This window comes from Gopherus flavomarginatus, chromosome 3, assembly GCF_025201925.1.
Source record: "Gopherus flavomarginatus isolate rGopFla2 chromosome 3, rGopFla2.mat.asm, whole genome shotgun sequence".
In the NCBI taxonomy this organism is placed as follows: Eukaryota; Metazoa; Chordata; order Testudines; family Testudinidae; genus Gopherus; species Gopherus flavomarginatus.
The window spans coordinates 249569342-249585422 of NC_066619.1; the positions used below are offsets into that span (position 1 = coordinate 249569342).

The window sequence follows — 16081 nt, forward strand, 5'->3', positions numbered from 1 at the left end:
TTAAAGGTTGCCACAAAACAGAAACACAGAAATTGCCATACTGGATCAGATAGTACTCCATCTATTCCAGTGTATTGTCTTCGACAGGAGATAGTACAAGATATTTTTGAAGGGGGTACAAGAAACTATGCAGAAAGCAGTTGTGGAAAAAACCGTTCCCATGGGGAAAGACTCTTCCTAACCCTCATTAGAAGTCATCTCAGATCCTGAAGTGTGAGAATTTCTATCGCTTCCAAAGCTTTTCTATGTAATCTCTATTTTAACAATTCTGATTATTCTTGTTATCCACATAAATAATGAACCAGTTGTACAATGTTCTCTGAAGTATCAACAAATAACTTGTGATGTAGACACTACGTAAAAGTTTTCTTGAGAAATCATTCTGAAAACAAGCTTTGTGTAATTAGTGATTACAGTTTTCAATTTAAATTGAAGGCTACCAAAGAGAAAACATTTCATTTTCAGTAAAAGACTTTTTTTAAATATAAACTAAGGAACAAACACTGCAATTAAAAATAAATTAAGCCATTTTTTAATACTTGTTTATTTTGTCCACCATAAAGTAAACTTCCTGTTTACTCTGAGCACTAGTACAAGTACTTGCCATACTGCACGCTAGTATTGAGGGTATCTGAACGATTTGCCATTAAGTAACCAACTCGATGCCAACTCTGCCCACATATCTACACCAGCAACACCATCACAGGACCTAACCAGATCAGCCACACCATCACCGGTTCATTCACCTGCACGTCCACCAATGTAATATACGCCATCATATGCCAGCAATGCCCCTCTGCTATGTACATCGGCCAAACTGGACAGTCGCTACAGAAAAGGATAAATGGACACAAATCAGACATTAGGAATGGCAATATACAAAAACCTGTAGGAGAACACTTCAACCTCCCTGGCCACACTATAGCAGACCTTAAGGTGGCCATTCTGCAGCAAAAAAACTTCAGGACCAGACTTCAAAGAGAAACTGCTGAGCTTCAGTTCATCTGCAAATTTGACACCATCAGCTCAGGATTAAATAAAGACTGTGAATGGCTTGCCAGTTACAGAACCAGTTTCTCCTCCCTTGGTTTTCACACCTCAACTGCTAGAACAGGGCCCCATCCTCCCTGATTGAACTACCTCATTATCTCTAGCTTGCCTGCATATATATACCTGCCCCTGGAAATTTCCACTACGTGCATCTGACGAAGTGGGTATTCACCCACGAAAGCTCATGCTCCAAAACGTCTGTTAGTCTATAAGGTGCCACAGGACTCTTTGCTGCTTTTACAGATCCAGACTAACACGGCTACCCCTCTGATACTTAATGTCCATATTATTGCCCCAAAGTGAATTAAGTCACCGTTCAGGGCTTGTCATATAACTCATTTCAAATCAAAACAATGCAATTAATTTTAAAAAGTTTATCTTAGAAAAAAAATAGTTGCTTACAAGAAAAAACAGCCAAAAGAAAACACCTTAAATAAAATCAGTAACAACTGAAACCAAAAACCATGAGAAAGTCCTGAAAATTAAAAAAAATCTTAGTATGAAAAATATGCGATTACAAATATATTGACTGGAGATTAGAAAAGTTTGTTAATTATACAATGATACTGTAATATAGTTAATGGTGAACTACAAAGAAAAGCATGCTTGTACCTTTCACCACTTTCTATGTTGTTTATAAAGACTGCCTCAAAGTTCTGATGTATTTATTGTAAAAACGCAGTAAAACCTGGGCATGTTATGTTCCAGATTCTCTCTCTTGCTGGGGGGCGTCCGAGATTTTTCAGAAGACATGAATGGTTTCATTTTAAATAAATACTCATTATGGGTCTGATTTTTCAGAAGTGCTGAGCACCCACAACTCCACTTGCAGTCACTGAAAACTGTGGGTGCTCTGCACCTCCAAAAGTCAGGCCATAAGCCTGAATATGGACAGTGATAATTTACTGGCTATTGAGCACCAAAACTAGTAACAAGACTGGAATGCAACCGAACAGGTATTTTTAATTTGACCCAAAAGTGCATCCCAACTGCAGCAGTTTGCCAGGGATAGCCTGTTGGAGATACCACTCTTGGTGAGCAGATCAGTTTGTGGAGTATGTGGAGAAATCATCACACTGGCACAGTTACTGCAATGCTGGATAATCATCACAACTCATATGCTGCAGTAAGTGCACAGACTTGGGACCAATTTCTCATTCCCATCCCATCCCAGTCCACTTTTAGTAAACAAATTATTTTAACAAGAAAAAAAAGAACGGGAAAAAAAAAGGAACAGGAATCATTTTGCTCTCTACCACCACCTATGTCTTCTTGATTCTAGACAAAATTATTTAAGGTGGTCTCACATTCTGAGTAGTTTGGTCTTCTTAGTCTAAATCAGCCACTCAAAGTCTGCTTTCCTCCTGTCTGCAGCAAATATATATAACCCTTTCATTCTCTGGAAGACAATAATCAAGGCCATTTTTCTGTATGATCACCAAAAGAACTGCTATAAAAATGCAGGAAAACTACAGGAAAATACATCTAAGTACCTTATAACATTATGTCAATTTGATGGTAACTGACACTATGGGGATGGGCACATGTAATTGGCACATTAAAGTTATTTTCTAAACAATCAGCACCTAATTTGGCCGTCTCTGCAAAGTGTGCGCTGCCCATTGTAGTTCCTGGCCAATGAGAACTGCGGAGCTGGTGCTCGGGACGGGGGCAGCACGCACAGCCCCTGTGGCCGCCCCTTCGCCTAGGAGGCAGAGGGAGATGCAGACAGCTTCCCGGAAACTGTGCACAGCCATGAAGGCACCTAGCCTACTCTGCTGCAGGCAGCCAACTGGACTTTTAACAGCCCAGTCAGCAGTACTAATTGGAGCCACCAGGATCTCTTTTCGACTGGGAGCTCTGGTGGAAAACCAGAAGCCTGACAACCTTAAGTGCCCCCCCAAAAAAGGCATGGGATAAAAATCCACACACTGACTTGACACTGGGAAGTGGAGAGCTAGGAGAGTAAAGATCCAAGACATCAATTTATGCAGAATCAATTTTATTTTTAAAATGAAGTTTCTAGGCTCTTATGATTGTGATAACCTTCTGAACATGGACCAAATATAAACAAATTGAATGCCACATTCTTGAATCTGAAGACAGAGCCAGCATGTCTGCCACAACTCATAGCTTTCTCAAGCAGCTGAAGAGTAGCTGTTTTCATAGAATCATAGAATCTCAGAGTTGGAAGGGACCTCAGGAGGTTATATAGTCCAACCCCCTGCTCAAAGCAGGACCAATCCCCAGACAGATTGTTGCCCCAATCCCTAAATGGACCCCTCAAGGATTGAACTCATAGCTCTGGATTTAGCAGGCCAATGCTCAAAGGAACAAGTCTCTGATCAGCCTTTTTGTTGCTATTCAGAAGTGTGTGGGACGCTCACCATTAAGAATATCTACATATTTATTTCATAATGATGCTTTAAAAATTATGGTGCAGCCACAGAGGGAGACACTGGAATTATCCAGTAGGAAGGCTCAATATCCCCATGAACGCATACATACAAAGCAGCCAACAGTCTTTGTAAAAGTGGGAAAAAAGCTAAAAATTTCTAAGAAACCCAGTGAGCATGTGGTCAAGTACACTGAGATCTTGGAAGCCTGTATTCTCACATTATTTTTAGTCTAATCATTCTTTGGATGCCTTGCACAGATCTGGTTTGTTTTCAGTCAATACTGATTCCAAACCGCAATATTCAGGGGATAGAAGAAACTAACTGTAATATAGTGTAGAACTAGCTAGAAAGAGCTTCAGGTGTATACTCCTCTTGGTTCACATGGTATCTATACATACATACACACGTGCAACTATAGTCTAAAAGAAAAAGTCTGAGAAATAGGAAATCTCCTAGTTCCATCCATGGAGGTACCAGCTCTTTCTGCTTTATTCTTAAGAAAAAAGGAGATGCCAAGTCATTTAAAGAGAAACAAACTTCTGGTTCAGAGTCTTCCCCTACAGTATTTTAATTCAATACAAAGGAATAATAAACCACTTGGGCCTTCACAAAATGTAGAGTGCTACTGTTTATAAAATCTACAATGTTTTTGTGCTTTGCTGCTATAGAGCCAGCAGAGGGAGCAGAAGTTAACAAATTATATTCCCAGAACTGCCGAAAACATGGACAATGCAAACACACAAACAAGAAAGCCAGATTAATTTCAAATTCCATTACAAAAACAGGAAACAAATTTAAAAAATGAATAAAAATGTGTACGGAAAAAAATTCTAGGTTTTTTTTTGAGAGGATATTACAAATAATTAGGAGTACTTGACAGCATCCTTTTACAAAGGAAATAGCATACCAGCACAAAGGAGAGTTTTGAACAGACTGCTTAAATTTATTTACCTCTCACATGTCTTCACTTTAAATAAGTTTTCTTATTGTTTGTTAACTATATAGGTCTAAATAAGAGCTTTGCTGTCACATGCAAATCCCTCTTACTTTGATCCTCCATAATACTGTCTTCATCTTGATTGTGAGATATAATGATCTCCATAGCAAAAGTATCTTAAACATAGGATTGTCACATAAGTGCACAATGAAACCTGGAGTAGTATTCAGCCTAGGAAGAATAAAGTTCTTAACATACAAGTACCTTCACTACCACCAACAGAACAAAACATACTGGTAAAAGACATTTTTTTTTCTTTAAAAGTATTCTTGTGTCCAAGTTGGCTCCAGTATGGAAGTTCTCCTTTGACAGAGGGAGAGACTGATATCATAAAAAAAGGCTGAGATAGATAGGTAGATATTTTTGTTCCTTGCTATGGTGGCCGGAAGAGGTTAAGAAAATAACTCTAAGTAGGGAGGTAAAATGAATAAGGTCTAACAGACCAAACATCATCTTAGCCAACGTAATTGCTCACCAGAGATAGTGCCTTTTAAGATCATGAAGTTGAGATGGGAAAAAAAGGCACTGACAACTCACAAAAAAATTCAATATGAAAACCAAAACCAAAGAAACACTGAAGCTAAAACTCATAAAAATGTAACACCTAGAAAGTATGTCAATGTTTACAGTAGCCCTTTAAAGAATTGGTTCTAAGTAAGTCACATACTTAAAATAAGGTACTATATTTAGAGAGACAGTACAAGATGTTTTACTAGAAAATTTAAATGTCTGAAAACAGTGTCAGATATACTTCAAGGAGTATGCAGATCCTATTATTTTGGAAGACCGCATGGATCTGGTCTGAAAAAATTTTCTTCTCTAAATCTGGCCTGTTCCACATAAAATACTCTTACCAGGTCACTAATTAATTTTATAGCATTTATAAAAACTCCTGTTCTGGATTAGGTAGCATATTGGAGTAACTTTTGTAACTTTTCAACCTCTGGAGACCTGAGCTAAAGTTTAAGTGGATGTTTCATTGTAGCACTGAACTCCAACAATGTTGTAAATAGCAGTCTGCCAAGTGCCTCTTGAGCTAGCCCTCGCCCTCTCCCTCATTAGCATCACAAATACAACTTTCCTCAAAAATGTTTTCATAAATTAAAAATGCCAATAACGTTTAACCTCAACTACAACATGGAGTTCGGAGCCCAGAATATCCAAGTTCTAGTCCTGCCCCAACTTGCTGTGTGGCCTTAAGCAGTGGGATAAGAATACTATTTCACTGGAATGCCAAATACTGATTAATGTTACAGCACTGGGTAGCACTATCCAGGGCTTTGAAAGTAGGAAGTGCTACACAATTGCTCCTCACAACTTTTGGTGCAGAAGCTGAAAGAGAAACTCAGGAAAGCACTCCTTTCAAAGGAGATGCACTGGCATGTAAAAAACTTGTATCCAGAAGGCAACTCCCACAAAACACCTGATGTGTACGGTAGCTATGAGCAATATTTAAATACTTAGGATTATCTCATTTCCAAATGTCTATTCTATGCAACCAAAAATTTATATTATAAGTCAAAAATGAGGGGAAACAGGTATATTAGCTGATCAATCAGAATTAAGTAAACTAGGCAATAGCTGCAAAGAGTCCTGTGGCACCTTATAGACTAACAGATGTATTGGAGCATGAGCTTTTGTGAGTGAATACCCACTTCATTGTATGCATGGCAATAGCTATTAATGTCAGCAATTTGAATCCATTAATGTCTGAACCATAAGTGCAGACATAAGCAGGTACTGTAACAAACAAGCTCAGCTGGCAGGGTATTTCATCCGGAGCATTTACCTGTCATGGCAAAAGCCGTAGTGTTTATAATGAAGTCAGGAGACACATAATGAGCAGCACAGATTATTATTTTACAAATAACCCTAAAAAACATACCTTACAAAACTGGGGGATGGGGGGGAGGCTTAAAGACATGAGTTTGAAATTACACACAGAAAACAAACACAAAACATTAAGTCTAATGATGAAGTTCAGTGCAAACAAGATCTTTTATGAAGAGCAGAGATGAAAAGTCTTTTCACTTACGGTTCTTAAATTCTCAGAAAACATGCAGCAGTTTACTTTGCCAAAAAAAAAAAAATCCAGAGATCAGAGTCCAATCTTCAAAGAATGTCATTCTTTCATCTTAATACTTTAGCACATCAAAAGAGACTTATAACCTTACATGAACATGATTATAGCAAAAAACACCAGCACTTTAATGCAATACAGTAAACTTGTGGAAAGAGTTCATTGCATTGGGTGGAAAATAATTGATGCATTTTAATTTTTAAAAGTCAAGGAGTGAACATTTTAAAAGAATGTTCTTAAGCACTGTACTGTGAAACCAGCAAAGAATCCTGTGGCACCTTATAGACTAACAGTAGTTTTGGAGCATGAGCTTTCGTGGGTGGGCTACCCCTCTGATACTGTACTGTAAAAGGGAACACAAGCCCTGTTCAAGAACTAAGCACAAGAAATTAATGCCACAATACTAACCCCTCTTAAACAGTGAGGTAAATCTGTCTACCACACTTTAAAAAAATTCTGTGTTTAAAAGATTTTTATTGACACACTAGAGCATTCTATGGTTGGACCATGAGAGCTTTGGGTCAGATATGCAGAGAAAGGGAACAGGAAAAAAAATTAAGAGTCAATTGAAATATAGAAAATAAGGGATTTAAAGTTAAGATCGTGTAAGAATCATGTTAATTTAAATTTACCACAATCCAATGGCAAATTTCTTATGAAATAAAACACCTTTTTGGTAATCCCTCTTTAAAGCAGAAAGACTTGTAATTTAAACCCTTAACTGAAATCTACCAGTTCTATGTCCCAATTTGGGCTGAACTCCTAACCCAAACTAAGTTTCTCAATAGTGGAATAGGGTCCTAAAGGTAAACCAGACCCTGAGCTAAGCTAATTCCCAGTCTGACCTATGCCACACTTCCAAACTAAAGAAAGTTCCTCAGCTACAATAAACTCCCATGTTAGAGTAAGCTGCAATAAACTTCTGACCAAACTTTGCAATCTTATCTGCAGTCCTATAAAAATTATAGCCCATCAGGCCCTCCACTGACACAAAATGAAGTCTCAGCTAGTGTCAAACACTGCAACTTCTCCCAGCTCCAAAAAACACCACCACCAAAATATTGCCCCAAAATACATTTACCTAAATCTTTATTCTTTGAACAGATGAGCAATTAGAAAGACGAAAGGAGAAGCCAACCCTGCAAGGTATATGCCCTGCAATTGGGTTGCATACGTGGTTAAGAACTGAGCAATATTCAAAGACAGAATGAACGTTTATATGGTTAAAAATAGCCAGAATTGTTATAATTTATGCTAACAAATTTTGGAAGGGACCATGTCTTAAACCAATCTAACTACTGGAATTAAAATCAGAATCTTGTTACTATGGAGGTTCTGAAGCATCTGGTGTTGACCACTGAGACAGGATACTGGACTAAACTGACTTCTGGTATGATCCAGTTATGGCAATTCCCATGTTCTCATGTACCTTCCCATTTCTCCTCATGACTCATTTAGAAATTTTAATGTAAGGAATAAACATAACCACTATAACCCTATCATAAACCTGCCTTCATACACTGTGAGGCTACTCCCATACTGAGCTACTCCAATCTGACAAGTCATGCTGTTTCTTTAATGGAAATTAAGAGACCAGAATTACTGATTTTAAAGGTTCATTAACTAAAATACTAGAAACAGCTAGGTTGTGGTAAATGTTATAACTATCTTTTACTTTCATTGCTAACAGATTACTAAGGAAGACTAAACAATCAAAAAAAAAAACCCAGACTTGATCCTGTTGGGGTTTCCCACAGATCTCTTTCACTTGATTCCCTAAGAACTCAGTTTGACTCCAGTCTCAACACTCAGGTTCCTTTATTTGGCATACAACAAAGTTATACTGAGTCGATCCGACTCAAGCATAGCAGGTGAGTATAGGGTGTACCACACATAGCAAACCTCCTTTTTTATATATGTTCACACATTATATTGTGATTATACATTGCACTACACATTTTGGGATTGGCTTGGTCACTTTGTAGAAACTAATTCTTGTACAGCATGCACTGTCCATGCACAACTTATTCTTTACCTCATTTTATATTCCAGGCTTATCTATTCCACTGTTATCTTGATTCCTTGGGTGTTTTATCTAAGCTAGTACACACAGTCTGTTTCCAGCCTGCTGATCTATTTACCTCCCTAATCCTCTCTCTCAAGAAATGAGGACTTACTCATTACCGATTACTCATGTGAACCCAGGCCTATATTCCATTTCTTTTTTTTGTTTCCAGCCTGCTGATCTATTTGCCTCCCTAATCCTCTCTCTCAAGAAATGAGGACTTACTCATTACCAATTACTCATGTGAACCCAGGCCTATATTCCATTTCTTTTTTTATATCTATCTATATACATACATACACACACACACACACACACACACACACACACACACGCTTGCTTTATTTACATTATATTTTTTGTGTGTGTTTTCTTTTTAAAGTTTACTTACCCAGCAACAGATTCCAAAGACCACAGTAGTGGTATTCAGTGGTTCAGATAATCAGTTGTTATCTGAACCACCATTAATATTAGGCTCCAAGTACACACTGTGGGAGGAAGGAGAGGCTCACCTTCTCCAGTATAGCCCACCAGCGCTACACACATTATATGCTTGCTCTGCTTTTAAAGCATCTTTCTGTAATTTCAATTTTGCTTTTATTTTAATTATATTTTTAAAAAACTGGTACAAAATATAAAAATATTTCTCTTTGTCACCACAGGAAATTAAAGTGTGAAACAGGACACAGACCAATTAAAACAACATTTCCTGGGTCTATACCAGAAGTGGTATTCTTCAGTAACCACACAATAGTTATCACTACCACAGGCAGTTTATACTTTACCAACATCTCCACCATACTGTGCAGTTTGGAGACTGTTCCCCCAGCGTGAACCCACATGCCAGCAACTCTGTCTGTAAGACATTACACCTGTCCATGTAAGTGTCCCCCATGTGCGAACAGTGGTACAAAACTGGGGCTCTCTCGACCTTTCGTTGCCTTGCAATGGTATGGGGGAGGGGACCAAACTTCTTCCACACCACATGGGTTGCAATGGTTTCACATTTAACTTCTTGGTACTGGACCTTGTTAATTTTCTTACCCTGAACCAACCGTTGTCACTTCTCTTGTACCAAATTTTTAACTTTTCTGTGGTGATAAGAGGGCAAGTTTTCTTGCACACAAGGCTGTTTTTTATTTTATGAGTGCCCACATTAGCTCTTGACGTTGTCCTGGGATGGATTCTGCAATCCTTGCCTTTCAGTCATTGTCTTTACCTTCACGTTGTCTCAATCAGGGTTGGCAGTTCTCGTTCTTCATCTCCAAGTGTTCTTGTAAAGTGCATCTTCCAAGCTCACATCCATCTCCTTCATGTCCACCTTCAGCATCTCAAACCTCCTTTTTCTAGGTCTTCCTCCCAGAGTCTTTGTCCTGTGGCTCCTAGCTCTTCTATACTCTCTGACCAACATAGTCCACATCTGGTCATCTCACATGACTCAGTCATCTCAGTAGCTATTCCCTCAACTCTTCCGTGATGGGAGCTACCTCCATCGTGGCTGACGTCATTTCACTGTGTAGATTATCAGCTCTCGTCTCACTCAGGTTCTCTTTTCAGCAGTGTGAACTTGTAGCTCTTCTCTCTCTCTCACTGGCCAGCACCCCAACCCATATGTCATGGCTGGCCTAATCATGCTTTTATACACTTCATTCTTTCATTTACTTGGCATATTCTTATCAGAGAATTCCTATCAATCCATGCCCTTCAGTATCTTTTCAAATTCCATTATAGAACACCCTCCAATCTAGCTTCCATCCATCATTCATTGAGCAGCTCTCATCAAGCTCTCCGGTGATTTCATCCTGACCAAGTATTTTAGCCAGTACTCCATCCTCATCCTGCTTGACCTATAGACTGCATTTGAAATGTCGACCGTACTCTCAAAATCCCCTCATCTCTGGTCTTTTATGATTCCATCCTCTCCTGTCTCTCCTCCTACCTTTCAGTTGTCTCATTTTGTTGGTCTTCCTCCCCGCCCTTCCTCTTTCTGTGAGGATTTCCCCTTCAGGGATCTATCCTCTGCCTCCTCTTTTTATCCTTTCATATCCTACCATGGGCAATCTCAGTTTCAAACACAGGCCTGAATACCATCTGTATGCTGATTACTCAAAACTGCTTATCTACTCTGAACTAGACTCCCTCCATTTCAGCTAAAATCTCAGCCTGTTGTACGGATATCTCCTCGTGGTTGTCCAGCCATCAACTGAACTTATCAAGAGCTCAATTTTGGCCCTGTTCTTTCCTCCTAAGGCCACCTACTTTCTCCCATTTGACTGTCACGGTGGACAATACAACTAACCTCCTTGTTATTCAAGCCAGTAATGTTGGCTTCATCTTTGACCTGGCCCTCTCCTCTGGCTTCCCCTTCCCCTGGTAGTGTTAAAATCTTGCACTTTCTTCTACACAACATCTCCACAATAAAACCTTCTCTCTCTGTTAGAACTGCCAAAACTCTTGTCCAAGTTCTGATCAACTTGTGCCTTGCCTACTGCAAAGCACTTCCCCTGAAGTTGATGTCTACAACCCTGAGTCACATCCTTCAAGTAATATTCAAAATACCGCTGCTAACAATCTTGTTGGTTTATCACTGACCTCTAAGACCTTCCATTGGCTCCCCTTCCAACACCAATTTCTTACTCCTATTTTCAAAGCTCATCACAATTTAGCCCCATCTTACCTACCCAAACTATTATCTTATGCAAGGTCAGCTCCCATCTATGCTCCATCCAGTACTGGTCATCCAATTTTCCATTTCTCCAACCAACACTTTTGTGCTTTCTTCCAAACCATCCCTTAAAATGGAGAAAAGCTCCCAGTTAAAATCCATAAGCCACTACTTTGTCATCCTTCAAGTCAGTAATCAAAACTCATCTCTTCCATCTGTAAAACATAACCTAATAGGTAAGTGGAGAGCTGTGATTGCTACTACTCACTGGCTAAGTATCTGCACATTCTATTATATTACCACATCTCCCTCACCTCCCCCGCCACTGTTTGCCTCAACTACCTGTTAAATCTTGTCTTAGGCCATAAGCTCTTCGGGACAGTGACTGTCATTTATTGTTTCGTCTGCATGGCACTTAGCAAAAGGAGACCAAATCTAGCTGCAGTTGTCAGTTTAATGTTTAATTTGCAGTAGTGCCTAACAACAACTATTACTACTCAGATAAGAGACTTGGTTAAAGGGGGACACCCACGTTGTTTAGCACCCAAGTTTCACATGCTACAAAAGCTATACATAAGCTTAAAAAGCCATCCTAATTCAGACAGGTTTATTTTAAATGATTATTGAAGTACATTTGAAAGAATCAAACCAAATAACTGAATTAAGTGATTTACCTGAAGTTACTACATAGAACAGTACTCAGTGTGACTAGAGGCACACACTTTTGTATAGTAGTGCACACGATTTTTCTTAAAATTAAATGTTTTGGAAATAAAAAAAATCAAGAAGCAGCTATCAACATTCTTGATTGACTGATGGAATACAAGATTCCATTATGAGTTTACTTAGATACTGATGGGACATTTCTATACAAAGCTTCTTGGGAAGCCAAAGAAAGGAAAATTAAACAATATGCAAAATAGCAAATACATGTGTCTCTTACTGATTGTGCCTCTCCATCATAAACAAAAGGTATACAATATGGGGTAACAGACATGCTGTCTGAGGTGCAAAATCTATTGCACTCTATGGCTGGATCCACCTTATCAACTCCATCCACTAAGCATCAACCTCTCCTTTAAGTTTCTTTTCACAGCCCGTATCTTTAAAGAGATGTAGAGTGCAAACACTAATTGGCTAATGGATTTAACAGGGGAAAAAATACTAAAGCTAAATCTGATATGTCTCTAGAGCATAGACAGGAAGTACACATTAGCCAGCCCAAGCGACTGCATACTCATATCGTCCTCTCCCATATCCTTCCTTTCTCCTACGCACCCCCTGTATTATGATCTTCCCCGCACTCATTTTAACTTGCCCCCAAATAACTTATTTTCTGTGTTTGTTAAGCACCATGCACTTCTATGTTATTACAGAAGTCTTTATTCACCAGATGTGGGAAGAACCACATATTGCTGCTACCATTTTATGACCAGCAAAATTAAGCATGATTCTTCAATAGTATGATGACATGCACTGAAAGAGGATTCAAACATACAAATGGTTACTCAGACAAGAGCTCAAAATATTGAGCTAATACTAGAGAGGTGTTAGAAATTTCCGAGTCTTTTAGGGCTAGAAAGGACTATATGATCACTTATGTAGGAAGTCAGACTAACAGCCCTCCGTGCACAGACAATGGTGATTTCCTTTCCCTATCCCTCGCCCCGCCCCCAGAAGGGTTTATGCTAACTTTCTTCTTATTACAAATGTTAGAGTTAAATTCTGAATCCCTGAAAAATAAGGTTGAAAAGTTTTTAGCTATGTATAGTGTAACAGTTAATTTCTCAGTATACTAAGGGGAAAGCAACTTGAATACAGGAATGTACCCTACAGTAATATCACACAACTGAGCCTTGGTGTACATAAACAAAAGTAAACAACTACAGCAGAAAGTGTGAAAGCAGGAGATAAAGAGTAATACATGGTTTCAGACAGGTAATCTGAAGCCCTGGAATCCTTACTGAAAGTGTTTTTTTAAATACAGGCCTGTTTCCACAAGTTAGAAAGAAAATATAGTATTAATAAACAATCCTTCTACTTTTAACTCTTACTTTCCCTCCCTTAAAAATAACCTAATTCAAACCCTATTTATTTTTTAAATGACAGTGTTTTCTTGGTGAAAAACTAACTGTTAATTTCTCTGATTACCATGGAACATGAAACAGAAAATTGCTATTCAGTATTAAATTTTCCACTTCCTGATAAAACTGCATGTTATAACAAAATAAGACACACTTATTGCGCTTTGAGGAGGCTTTTTTGTAAGTAGAAACCATGCAGCATGAACCAGAATATAATGTATCATTCTGCTGTTTAGTCAAATCCCTTGTGCACAGCCTGGCAGCTTTCAACCAAATATAGCTCTGACATAGCTATGTTCTACAAACATCAATACATATGCTTCCTCACAACAGGAGGTGTTAAAGAGAAAAAGTTTGTGACTAGGGTCCTACCAAATTCACGGCTATGAAAAATGTATCACAGACCAAGAAATCTGGTCTTTTGTGTGCTTTTATCCTGTACCCTGGGTGGCTGGAAAATGGTGGCTGTTAGCCAAGCATCCACCTCTGAAGGCAGTGCCCCGCTACTAGCAGCGCACAAGTTAAGGGTGGCAATACCATACCATGCCATCCTTACTTCTGCACTGCTGCTAGCAGTGGTTCTGCTTTCAGAGCTGGGCTGCAGGCCAGCAGCCACCACTCTCCATCTGCCCACTCTCCAGGTTCCGCTATCAGAAGTGCAGAAGTAAGGATAGCAGTACGGCAACCCCCTCTACAATAAACTTGCTACCCTTCTCTCCCACATCCTCCCTAAAATTGCTACTGTGAAATTTCACATTTAAATAGCTGACATCAAGAAATTGACTATTTAAAAAATCCTATGGTCATGAAACTGATGAAAATGGACTGTGAATTTGGTAGGATTTCAAACATGCAATCTATTGCAATTTCAATGGGGTCAAATGAATAATTAAAGTTCAAAAACTATAAATAATTCTATAAATTAAGCTGGAAGCAGTTGACAGATTTTACAGCTTCCCACTGTCAAATAAATCCACTGATCTATACGTTATTTTTATTTATCTTGTTACAATTTTGATTAAACTTCCTTGTATATATTATTGTACAAATAGCTTTTCCTGGTTTTCTGGTCAACATGTTAACATCTCACAGAAGAAACTGGTCGTGCTAGTAAATATTTGCATAGGTGTATTTTACCCAGTCTCATGTTCACACATAAAAATGGTTAAAAATAAGACTCTCTGTTCTGCCCTTTCTATAGTTAGATGTAACACCTTAGATTACTGAAATAAAAAGGAAAAAAATCATGTTCAGCTTGCTCTGTGTAGGTAATAGCACTTGGTGTATAGCAAGTTTCACTTCTGTGTAGAGAGTTTCACTTCACATTCCCATACCCTATCTATCATGACCATCATGCACTGTTCTTTATCATGCACAGTTCTGGGGAGACCTCATGTGTATTTTCTTCCCCCATCACTCAAATAACAGATATAATAGAGCAACTGCTGTGGTTTGGTTTGACACTTCTATGGAAAATTCTTTGAATTTGTGACTCTTCGAACATTGAAAATTCTCCATTGGTTCCAAGGATGGTTCACTTGATTATATATGATGCAGAAGATTCTGCCATTTTCCCACCAACAAATATTTCTGTATTTGCTTTATTTTTCTGCAGCTTTATATATCACAAGCACAATGGAAGTCAGCAATGAATCCCAACAGTACTGGAATGTATTTTAGAAGTCTCAGTACGCCACTAATGTTCTGGCTTACAGACTAACACATTATAATACAATTAAATGTATCTTATAATATAAACAAGGAAACTTTGGCTACATACAATGGTACAAAATAGACTATTCCTTCCATTGTACTCCATGCCTTTGTGAAATGGAAGTCCTGGATTCAGGTACCAGGATATTCCTTACACACTCATATGAATGAAGAAACATTTCAAAAATTAAATTTATTAATTTTAAATTGTATCATTTTAAACTTAAATAATTATCATGGGCAATTATGTCCTCAGGAGTTAAGGAAAGGAATACAGGGTTGCTAGTTAAGATGGACATAAAGTGGAATGACTTCATTTGTAATGCAGATGTTAATGGCAGCTCCGGTCTACAGACTGCTGAGGCCATTGTGGCTTGTAACATCCGGGATAAAGTTCCACCAACCGAGAAGTGGAGGAGGCCCAGAGGCAGAAACCCTATTATATGGGTTCATCAAGTCTGTTCCGATGTTGGACTCTTGAGCCATCAAACCCTTGCAGCCACAGAGGAACAGAAGGTGATATGGACATGGAACTGCTTGGGTCCACTATGACCAGGCCTTGGTAGCCTGCAATGAAGCAAGAATGGTTTCTTTCCTACCCATACACAAACATGGAAGCAAAGACACATTGGGAATTTGGTGTTAAGAAGAGGAAACGTGACATTTTCTCAGACCCCTCTATGCAAGGGGTAAGATATCGTTCCACAGGATGAAGCTACTGGAATTGACCTTAGATGAGCAGGAGAGTAGAATTCTTTACTTCCTAGGATTCACTCCATGAGCAAGTAAGTGGGGTAGACAGAAAAGGAAAATACCTGAGTGTCCTTTATAAATTTCTATGTATCAACAACCATTTAGAAACATAAAAATAAGATTTGTTTTTACCATTTTGGGGCCCAGTCAACTACCATTGATTTCACCGCAAGCAGGATTGAGACCATTTGCCTAACGTGATTTTTCCCCCATCCTCATGCCTAACATTATATGGAAAATGTTACTGTTCCTTTTATTTCCTTTATAATGTGCCA

At 38.6% G+C, this 16081-nt stretch overlaps 1 protein-coding gene across 2 annotated transcripts in view; it reads right to left on the reverse strand.

Annotated features, from left to right (window-relative positions):
• The window catches only part of STIM2 (stromal interaction molecule 2), a 153151-nt gene that overhangs the window by 52765 nt on the left and 84305 nt on the right, over positions 1-16081 (reverse strand). The gene's annotated exons all lie outside the window — the stretch shown is intronic.